At 41.2% G+C, this 12,096-nt stretch overlaps 1 long non-coding RNA gene across 1 annotated transcript in view; it reads right to left on the reverse strand.

Annotated features, from left to right (window-relative positions):
- Positions 1-12,096, reverse strand: part of LOC123608887 — a 65,200-nt gene that overhangs the window by 35,533 nt on the left and 17,571 nt on the right. The window lies entirely within an intron of this gene.

The raw sequence follows: 12,096 nt of genomic DNA on the forward strand, positions 1-12,096 counted from the left end.
TTACCGCTCATCCACGAACCAATTAGTAAGTGTTTCTAGAAGAAGAGGAACATGTGGTGACCCACCCCTGGCACGGAGATTCGTTTCATAAGACACCCGTGGCCAAGCGGACATGAACTGCCCCTTGAACATCTCCCAGCCAGACGCCACGACCCATTCACTCCTGACAGACCATATTCTTCATAGCCTCTATTCTAGAGCACATGGGATGTCTGCTAAATTGTTATTTGTTCCAAAGCATGCTTTTGCTGTGACAGATGCCCCCAACTCCTTCTCCCCGCTGAGCTCACGGAATCACAGCTGTGTTGTACCACAAGTACAGTGTTGTCAAATCTTTGCTTTGTTTAATTATTCAAGTTGGTTCTACCACAGAATTAAGCTGCCTGGGGGACATTATGGGATTTCAGTGTGAACAACACGCATGAGCAGAGAGATGCCAACCCCCGCCAAGGGTCTGCACCAACCCCGTTTCCCACTCACAGTGGCAACCGAAAGCTCACCCCCTAATAACCAGAAGCAGAGCTAGGTGGAAGGGTTTAATCAGAAGCTGGTTTGCCTCCATGCTGTAACTTAGTCCTTCAGGCCGGGAGCCCCGCGTACACGTTCAAGGCCAGCCTACAAGTTCAGCCTACAAGTGGTTACCACCTCAAAACTCAGGTTCTGGCCAATTTATGAACCCTAGATCAAGGTTGTGGTTTCCTGAATTTAACAGAAAGGTGAAGGGCAATTTTGTCCTCCGAACTTACTTTTTCTTTATTCTTCCCAGGGTATTTAAAAAGCATAGAGAAGTGTTTATCTGTGACCTAGACATGGCCTAGTAATCCAGTGGTATTATGACAAGACTAACTTAAAGTGTTTCTTTCTTTCACTTCATAAAATTAAAAAAGAATAGAATATTAGGAAAGGAAAGAGGCTTTCGAGATCATCTAGTTGGAGACCCACACTTTGCAAAGAGGAAATGCAGGCTCAGAGTGGGAGAGTAACTTGAAAAGAGTCACACAGCTAAGGAGTAGCACCCCTCCCGCTGTGTCCCAATTCAGGGCTTTGCTATGATGCCACACCTCCTCCAGTCACTGCAGCAGAAACCAAAAAAGCCCTTTCCTACCATCCTGCCATCCTTTCTTTCTCTGCAGCTTGGCAGGGGTGCGTGTCTTTCTCAGAAGGGAGGAGAGACTTCCCTGTGTCGTCTCCGTGCTGCATTAGTGTAAACCGTAGTTTAGGCTAGAGCGAGGAGGAAGGGGGGCAACTCGAGGAGGTCATACTTATAGGGCAGAGCGCCTCCCCATTCCTTGCAACATCCTGGTGCCTCGGTGTCTACGGGCTGAGAAATCAGGGCATAGAAAGGGACTTTTCTTGGTCAGCGTGTAACCAGGAGCGCAGCTGCGCTGGCGGCCGCACAATTCTCCAGGAGCAACCAGGCATCGGTCCAGCACCTCTGAGAACTGACTTCTTCCCTGCACCCGTGGAAAGATGCATCGCTCCAGCACTCCCAGGCTGGGAGGAGAGAAGCAGACCACAAAGCTACAGAAGTGGAACCAAAACGTCCCGTTCGCAAGTCTCAGTGATCATTTTCAGTACTGGATTACTTTACAGAGCAGCATGGGGCCAACGGGAGGGGTGTGTGATGTAAAACACACGCTCAATATTTCAATGATTGGTAGGTTTAGCTAAGTTCTATTTGGTTTTGTTTTGTTTTGTTTTGTTTTTACTTGACTTCAGGAAACATAGATTTCTTAGAATTTTAAGGGTCCTGAGAGCTCAGCGAGTACAAAATACCAGTTAACTGAGGCATCCTGCCTGTAACAGGCTTAGAGCCTTTCAACACATTTTATATTTAAAACAAGTTATAAAACTGAATTTGGTAACTTGTACTAATAAAATATTTCCCAGGAGAGGGAGAAGACTAAGACTGTTACCTAAGTATTTTATGGGCTTGTGAATTCCACATTTAAGTGCTTTCGTTGTACCTTGAGCATAGACACAGGTGGCACAGGGCTGCTTATGATTCCAGGTAGCTTGCAAAAAAAAAAAAAAAAAAAAAAAAGATTCACAAAATGCCTACTATGCACCAGGTGCTTTACAAAAGGCAAAGGCAGATGGCAAAACCAAATAGGATTTTGTCCTGCCAGCTTATAACAAGAGCAAGTCGCTGGACTCTATCTGCATTAACTTCCTTACCTAGGACCCTCTTCCTAACCTCCAGTCCTGAACTTGAACAGCTGTCTCCTCTGTACCCGCCCATTCCAGTGCCTTCCTCAAGCAGAAATGTCCAAAGCTGAATGCATTATTTTCCTTCCAAGATGGATTTTCTGATTATTATAAGTGATATCACTATTTTCCGAGTCGTCCAAACACAGGAACTTGGGAGTCAGTTTTCATTCCACCCTTTTCCTACTCCTCAACTCAGCCACACCCTCCTATTGATCCTTGCATTTTGTAATCTTTAGAGTCCCTTCCTCTGCTCTGGTCGCACGGCCTCACACCTCCATACCTGGGGCAAGGTGCTCACACATGCTTGCACTAGTAACTAATTCTTCTCTCTCGCCCCGCTGCCTGGCTCTCTCACTACCTTGCATACCATTCCCGAGAAATCTCCCTGAGATATCTCTTCGATCTTGTCACTCACTTGCTCAAGCATTTTTGAGCAGCCAGCCTTGGCTTTCAGAAGAATGTAATTGCCTTAGCTTGACATTTGCAATGTCCCCTCCTCTAGTGGTTACTTACTGTCTATCATCTCCTCCCGGCTCCCCAAAGATATATTCTCTTCCACGTGTGTCATTTGCTAATGCTTTTTCTCTACTTGAAATGCCTTCGCTCCCCCTCCACTAATTACCACCCTGACGACTTCCAAGGGGCTGTCCCTCCTCATCAAGTCACTTTCTCCTAATTCTTCGAACACATATTATCTGTACCACCCATCTGCCCACATTGTATCATATACTGTCTTATACTACTGCTATTTTTCTATGTCTTCTATTACATATTTATTGAGTTATCTGTAAAGTACAAAGGGATGTACAGGTTAGGGATTCGATGATAAATAAGAATTATAGTATAGGAAGAGAACATGTACACAAAGAACATTAATATTTACCATCACATAAGAACGTTAAAAAGTAGGAAACCAGAGCAAAGAAAGAGAACCTGCAACTAAAGGTCTCAAAAAACATTCATGGAGAAGGCAGCATTTGACCTAAACCCTAAAATTTGGATAGCATTTTATGATATCGTAGACATAATGGATTCTCCAAGAACATGGGTTAACTGAATAAACAATAATGAGTTAATAAAGCACAAAAGTTGATACAAAGCACAAGGTAGTTTGTCAAAAATCACCTGCTAACTTAATGACAGAGATTAGAAACGTTTACGTCAATGGCTCCTGAGCAGTTCTCAATCCAGACAGACATTCCAGCATTTTTTTTTTTTTTTTCTTTGCTCTCCAAGCCTGCCCAGATCCTGTATCATGATCTACTTGGAGACCTGCAATATGGTTGTGTTAAGCCAGAGCTGGGCAGGATCTGAGCGCCAGCAGAGTGCAGGGCGCAGACCGGCCTTTCCAGTGCCTGTAACTGTGAGCTACTCCTGGAAGGAGCTTCTTTCCAGGGGGAGGAAAAGACTCCACTTTTATCCTTCCTGAGAACAGGAGAATGTCTTGAAGGCAGCCTCCCAGACCTGCCATTTGTCCTGTTGGTAACAAGCTCCACGGAGACAGTCTTTCAGTCCACATCACGAATGGGGAAATAAAGGTATCGAACATCAAGGAACTGCTTGAAGTCACAGAGCAAACCAGTAGCGAGCGGCTATAATAACATCAAGGGGCTGGGGTCTTCTGCCCCAAGTCCAACGGGTCATGCCACCTGCTACTTGGAGTGGCCAGAATGAGTCCCAGGGCTTTCTTTGACAGTGGAACCTTCGGACAACCCTGGTCTCTTTATGTATTAACAGACCGTATCAACTCTCCCGCCTGCCACGTACTGAGCTCCCCACTCCCACAGACACCGACATTACAGGTACCTAAAGAGCGGGCTATAAATATTAATCAAGAGAGTGAAGTTCATGCCTGAGAACGTTATGACAGCCAAAGTAACACATAGGACAGAAATTGCTTCCACGGAATAAGGAGACATCTTTTCTCTGCGTGAAGCCTCTGCCTGCAATGTAATTTCCTATGGTGGTGGCAGCATGAAGGAAAGAGTAGGAAAGCCAACCAATGTGGTTCTGTATAATGAATACATTGATGAGGTCTTGTGAAAGTAAATAAAGTCCCTGTAAAACACTGGGAAGTTTCTTTGAAAATAGCCCGTAAATTGATCATAAAGGCTACCTCAGCCTAAAAGCCAAGGCCATGAATATAATTAGGACTCACTGAAAGAATCCAGACCGAGGGTGAGGGGGAGTCTAAGTACTGAGCCTACTGAAGGGAGCAAGAAGAGAATGGTTAGGTAGGAATGTTAATTACCTCTTGAATAGACCCCTGAGGAGATTCGGCCCCCTTCATCCTTTTTTGGGGTAAGGCCCAGTGATGGGGATAAGAAGTTAACGATAAAATTTCACAGCCAGACTAAGTTCTTGGCTTCATGCAGTCAACAGCAGTTGTGATTACTCCCAGACTTGGGGTATTTCTCGAGTATGGTTGAGCTTAAAGACATAGGAAACGTACCAAGGGTGATTCCAAAAATCCTTGAATTTTTATAAACCTACTAATTAAGAACTTAATTTTTTTTAAGTTTATTTATTTTGAGACAGAGAGAGGGGTGGGGAGGGGCAGAGAGAGAGAGAGAGAGAGAGAGAGAGAGAGAGAGTCCCAAGCAGGCTCCACACTGTCAGTGCAGAGCCTGAGGCGGGACTCAATCTCACAAACCATGAGATCATGACCTCAGCCGAAATTAGACACTTAACTGACTGAGCCACCCAAGTGCCCCATTAAAAGAAATCCTTTTTACAAAACGAAGGCTAAAGTTTCTATAATCAGATCATCTTCAGAATTATATCACAAAGTTATAAGATTGGCTGAGCAAATTTAGTGCAATAAATGTCATAGTGATAACTTCCTGAAAAACTGAGAAGAAAAGTAACAAATCAACTGAATCAACAAAATACGAAGGAATGTAGAAATATGGTTATGTTAGGATAGGAGGCATAGAATAATACACTGAAAAAAGCGCTTTTCCAAAGAGGATGTAATTTAAATTGCACTAAAAAAAACATACGTGGTGGAATTTTTTAATTATACACATACAAAAACTTCTATAAATCACCTTAACAAAATCAAAACAGGAAATATTCATTCACATAAGGTATACATAAATGCTGTAAAATGCTGAGCACAAGAGACAGAACTTCAACTAAACATGGAAATGTGATGTAATTAAATAGGACATATAGTTATGACAGTTCAGACTATTCTCCTTGCCAAATTAGCGACCATCAAAAGAAATTTTATCTGGATTAAATCCCACAAAAATGAGCAAATTATATTAATCAGATTGTAAAGGTCAATTAATAACCATAATACAATAAAGCACATAATTATATGAACTAATACAAGTCAATAAAGTTTTATTGTACTTAACAGAATTGGGTAAATTATTATATTGGCCTAGATTTTTGTATCAAAAGTAAATTTAAAGTAACTGGACCACTGTATAAAAATGATTAACGAATACTTATTCAGTGCCTACTATCTGTAAGTCAACCCTTACACAGAATTTCTTTGTTCGATCGTGGCCCTGTTAATTTGAAGGTGGACCACGTTTTATCCCAAAACATCCCAATGAGTTTTATCACAAAAACTCATTTATCCCCTTATGTACACTTAACTTTCATTAGGACTCTGGCTACCACAAAATGCATGACTGCATTTCAGTAGAAAAAGAGGTGCTACATTACAGACACTTTTGTGTGGCATCCTCTGGTCTCACCTCTTCCCACTACCCAAACCACATTGAACTATCCAAGCTGCCCTGAATATGCCACACTCTTTAACACCATCATAACTTCTGCACAGGCTGTTTTTTCCACCACCTGCAACCACCATTGCCCTCCCAAGCACATACTGAAACACATACACACACTTAGTTGCTTTTCAAATCTTCAGTACGTGCTTCAGGGCTAGATTCAAATATCATGCTGCCCTATGAAGCCTTAATGTTTCCCCACACTTAAGTCAGGCCACTATTCAGACCATTTTTAACAAATATGTATAAAATAACTTCCTTATAGCATCTAACCAACTGAACAATAATTTATCTATGTATGCATTTGTTTTCCATTAGACTGTAAGTTTCTCAAGACAGTCTGCATTTTATTCTCCTTTATATTCTCAGGTTTCAGCACAATAACTGGAATTTAATGGCTGCATTATAAATGATGAATAAAGAATGAATAAATGAATGAATGAATTCAGTGAATGAAAAGATGGGGGAAGAATCAGAGTATCAAAATTACCCTTCCTGGCCTGCCGCTAACTACCCGAGGAACCTAAGAGCAATAAACCTTCTGAATCCAATTTCTTCCTGTTAAATAAGAGAGCTGGATTGGATCATCTAAAGATCTCTCCAATAGTAACAATAAAAAAGAAATAACATTTTTTGAGCTCCTTCTAAATGTGAGACACCGGCTCAGGGCTTCACACGCACATTAACACTAATCTTTATGACACTTGTACAAAGTGGGTACTATTTATTCCTGTTTTGCAGATAAGAAAATTCAGAGTTAAAGTAACTTATGGCTCCACACATTGTGAGGGTAAATTTAGGACTCGTGCCCAGGTCTGTCTGGTTCCAAAGCCCATACTGTTCCCTAAGACACTAGTAATAGAGGATGTTGGCAACTTGCAGGCATACTGTAAGTGTTAAGATTATCCACTTTTGTGTGCAAGTGGAGGATTATCTATCCACTTTTGTATACAAGATTCCATGTCATCGAAGAATGGTGATAATTCGGCCATTCTGTTCTGGGCTACTAAGCACATATACCACACCAGTTATTACTGAAATCCACTTCAGATCCTGGCAATCAACTCCTACCTAGATCAAACTGAAGGTCACAAGATATCTCAATTCCCAGTAGATAAAACCTCTACTAAAATGTGTTGATGTAAAACCTCACTAAAATATTGATGTCCTCGAAGAAGGTGGAGGGATATCTGTTTAGAATTTCTTTGTAGCAGAGAGAAAAGATTCATTGCCAAACCCAAGGCCTAGCGAGTTTCTGAATAATAAGATTTTGATATATATATATATATATATATATATATGTAAGTCATTACTTACGGTGGGTCGTTCTCTGCTTATTGGAATGGAAACAAAAACAAAAGACATATACCTTAAGATCAGGAAATATGACTTTTTCATATCCTGTTATCAGCATACTATGAGTTCATTGCATAATTAGATATTTACATATCTTCCTCTACTCACAATTTACATATCTTCCTCTACTCACTGATAAGCCCATCGTAAATTGAAAATATCTTTAGTTGAAAATTCAGGGGCACCCGGATGTCTCAGTCAGTTAAATGTCAGACTCTTGACCTCATCTTAGGTCTCGATTTCAGGGTCATGCATTCAAGCCCCGTATTGGGCTCTGCATTGGGCATGAAGCCTGCTTTTGTTAAAAAAAGAAGAAGAAAGAAAGAAAATGCATTTAATACACCTAACCTACTGAACATCATAGTTTAGTCTAGCCTATCTTAAACATGCTCAGAACACTTGTATTAGCCTACAGTTGGGCAAAATCATCTAACACAAAGCCTGCTTTATAACAACTGTTGAATATCGCATATATTCTATTGAATACTGTACTGAGAGCAAAAAACAGAAGGTCTGTACTGGTACAGAGTGGTTATAAGTGTGTCAGTTGTTTATCCTCATGATCGCATGGCTGCCTGGGAGCTGTGGCTGGTTGCCACTGCCTGGTATAATATAATATCATTGTTTTATATATATATATATATATATATATATATATATACGAATAATGTAGCCTCAGAAAAGATAAAAATTCAAACTTCAAAGTACAGTTTCTACCTTTTTCTTTTAACGTTTATTTATTTTTGAAAGAGAGAGAGGGAGAGACAGAGAGCGTGAGTGGGGGAGGGTAGAGAGAGCGGGAGAAACAGATCAGAAGCAGGCTCCAGGCTCTGAGCTGTCAGCAACCTCTACATAAGGTTCCATATACTCAACACAGGGCTCGAAGTCATGAACCGCGATATCATGACCTAAGCCGAAGTCAGATGCTTCCCCGACTGAGCCACCCAAGAGCCCTGCCAAAGTACAGTTTCTACTGAATGCATACTACTTTTGTGCCATCATAAAGACAAAAAGTCAGAAGTCGAATCGTTGTTAGCTGGGGACTATCTGTATACCTAGTCATACGTTTTGCTCTTTACGTTCACGAGCTTTTTCCCTCCATCTCCTTAAAACATGGAAAATATCTGTTCAGTGTACTTTTTCATTTGCTTTCGCAATTACATGGGGTGGAAATTTTTGGAAAAATAAATACCAAGATCTCAGAAATTATCTCTGGGAATTGGGATTATAGGAAACTTTCACTCTTTATATTACTCATTTTGGCATTATTCAAATTTCCTATAAAGATCATGCATCGGTTTTGCAATTTGAAAAGGCATATATATATTCACTGTCTTTAACAATGAGTTTAAAAAAGTGTATCATATACATCTGATGAAAAAGAATACACACGATAAATCAGAAAGTTCAGGTTTACTTTGCCTCTAGATGACTTGGGAACTCTTAGTATTAGAAGATAATGCAGATGTGCAGAGTATTATCTAATATCTGGCCGTGAATGGGTATCTAGGGATTGACAACATCTCAAAGGATGCCATGTAGTATTGAGTCATAAAATGCCTTTAATTTAAAATCACCTCCAAAGTATACTCCAACATTTGGCACAGGGAATACTACGAGCCCATGAGGGAAATGTTCTAATCCTTCAGCATAAGGACTCCAGGTCATGTTCTTCATTTAAGCCTGCATCACCTCTTAATCTTGACAACAAAATCCTCTCCAAAATTTTGGCAAGCGTATCAGGAATGATGCTGCCAAACAAGCATCATTACCGATCAGTCTGGTTTTCCCTCTGCTGAAACATGAAGCTATCTAACAAAAATTGCTTGATGCAAATCACAAACAGGTTTTCCACAAATTTGGCTCTTTGGTTTATGAGCAGAAGGAAGGAAAATTACCCGATAGTTACCTCTGTCTGCCCACCGACACTATCTATCAGGTGTTGACCAACTATGACCCGTGGGTCAAATCTGGCTGTTCCCTGTCCCATCTCTTAACTGTTTCTATGATCCACAAACTAAGAATAGTTTTTTACATTGCTGGATAAAAATCAGAAGAAGAACAATGTTTCATGACATGTGAAAATCACATATAATTCACATTTCCGTGTCCATAAATAAAATTTTATTGGAACACAGCCCACTGATTCATTGATGTATTGTTTATTGCTGCTTATATGCTACAACAGGGTTGAGTCATTCCAACAGTAACCATATGGCCCTCTGGAATGGTGGAATAATATCTCCCAAAAATTCACATCCACCCAGAACCTCAGAATGTGAACTTATTTGGAAATAGGGTCTTTGTAGATGAAATTAAGATGAGGTCATGTGGGGTTAGGGTAGACCCTAGATTCAATGGCTAGTGTCCTTATAAAAGCAGGAAGGTACACAGATACACAGAAGGAAGGAATTTATGTGGAGATAGAGGCTGAGATTGAAACGAGGCATCTACTAGTTCAGGAACACCAAAGATTGCTAGCAACCATCACAGGCTTGAAAGGAGACATGGAATGGTTTCTTGTTCAGAGCCTCCAAAACTCTAAGAGAGTAAATATCTGTTGATATGAACCACCAAAAGAAACAGATTTCAGTTTTTTGTGGTATTTTATTATGGCAGCCTAGGAAACTAATAGATCTGCAAAATCTAAAGTATCTGGCCCCTTCCATAAAAATGTTGCTGACTCTTTTTTTTTTTAATTTTTTAAAAATTTATTTATTTTGAGAGAGAGACAGAGAAAGCCAGAAAAAAAGGGGCAGAGAGAGAAAGAGAATCCCAAGCAGGCTCCACACTGTCAGTGCAGAGTCTGACATGGGGCTCAAGCCCGCAAACTGAGATCATGACCTGAGGCCAAAAACCAAGAGCTGGACACTTAACCGACTGAGCCACCAAGGTGACCCTGTTGCTGAGTCTTAATACAGAGAACTGTGCCCTGGAAAAAAACTCAACACAGGATGTTACCCTAGGCCGATTTAACCAGGGCAATACTGGGTCTGGAAAGGGCATAAAAGAATTAAAAGACCACAGGGCAGATAGGGGACAAGGCAGTTCTCACCACACAGGCTCATACTTAACTTACGGTTTTTTCTTAAACTCACGGAAGTAAAGAATACTACTTCTTTATTTTAGTTGTTGACCACACACTGTTATGTCACACTGCATGAGTTTCAACAACAGCACTTTGACTTAAAAGTTCATGAGAACCTCACCCTTCCATTTTCCGTGAGTGTAACAGGAAGTCAGTGTCTTAGTTATGTGGGGCCAATGGTCAAGAGCAGGCTGGGAGAGGTTATCTGACTCTCTCTAAGGAACGGTCCCCCTGTAACTACACCTGAATCTGGCGGAATACGAATGCCACCCCCACTTTGAGTTTCTAGGAAGTGCTGTTGAGATCACTACAGAGTCTCACAGCAGCACCTCAAACTCTTTAAACTCAGAGGCACTCAATAAATATGTGTTAATTGATTAATGAATACCCACTTCTATTCACTGGTAATATTTAAAGAAGACTCAGGGTTTTAGTACCTTCCATCATATTTGAGATCCTTGTAATCCCCAATACTGGTGTTCTACTGGGTATAAAAACACGGTAAGAAGGTAATGAAATCTTTCCTTCTCAATAGTCACTTAATTTTTGTGTCACCCGAATTTATCTGGCTCAAGACTAGATGTGTATCTTGGCTTACCTATTCAAATAAAGGATGAAACACACCTAGTGAGAAGAAGATGAAATGCCACGTGTGATTATCACACAAACACAAAAAACACACATGATGCCGGCCACGGACTATCGGGAACTCTGTGCCCAGGATACCAAACAACTCAAAAAATACTCACATTTCAGTTATGCACCAAATTATAATTTGCCTCGCATGACAGGGAACTTCTAAGACTTTGCTGATTCTTACACCAACCACCACGATTCTCCAAGTGGAGCTGAAGGTTCAAACTTGGTTTGATGAACCCCTTGCTTCTTGGCTAAGAACACACCAAAATTGCCAACCAGGCAAGCTACATGATGCAAAGCTCCCTTCCAAATCTTCTTTAGTAAAGAAGATAAGGGTCAGCCAAAAAAGCATCAATTCCCCAGTAAAAAGCTGGTACATGGATATCCTGAGACAGCCATTTCCAGCCCATCTGCGCACCAGATCCCCAGTATTCTCATTTAAGGTGTAGTTGCTACCTGAAAGAGTGGAGGCTTACCTGACTGAGCTTACGGGTTCGTGTGCGCAGCCACGAGAACAAAGGACAAACAGAGATACTGAAGTTTACGTGTAATTATTTTAAATGTTTTCATCTTTAAAATAAGAACATTTCATTTTTTTTTTAATTTTTTTTTTCAACGTTTATTTATTTTTGGGACAGAGAGAGACAGAGCATGAACGGGGGAGGGGCAGAGAGAGAGGGAGACACAGAATCAGAAACAGGCTCCAGGCTCTGAGCCATCAGCCCAGAGCCCGACGCGGGGCTCGAACTCACGGACCGTGAGATCGTGACCTGGCTGAAGTCGGACGCTTAACCGACTGCGCCACCCAGGCGCCCCAAGAACATTTCATTTTTTAAAACAATACGCATTGGGGGCACCTGGGTGGTTCAGTCAGTTAAGCATCTTACTCTTGACTTGGGCTTGGGTCATGGTCTCACAGTCCAAGAGTTCAAGCCCCAACTTGGGCTCTGTGCTGTGTCAGCAAGGAGCCTGCTTGGAATTCTCTCCCTCTCTCTTTGCCCCCACCACACTCATGCTCTCTCTCAAAAGAAATACATAAATTTTAAAAAATTG

The sequence above is a fragment of the Leopardus geoffroyi genome, chromosome B2, assembly GCF_018350155.1.
Source record: "Leopardus geoffroyi isolate Oge1 chromosome B2, O.geoffroyi_Oge1_pat1.0, whole genome shotgun sequence".
NCBI classification, from domain to species: domain Eukaryota; kingdom Metazoa; phylum Chordata; class Mammalia; order Carnivora; family Felidae; genus Leopardus; species Leopardus geoffroyi.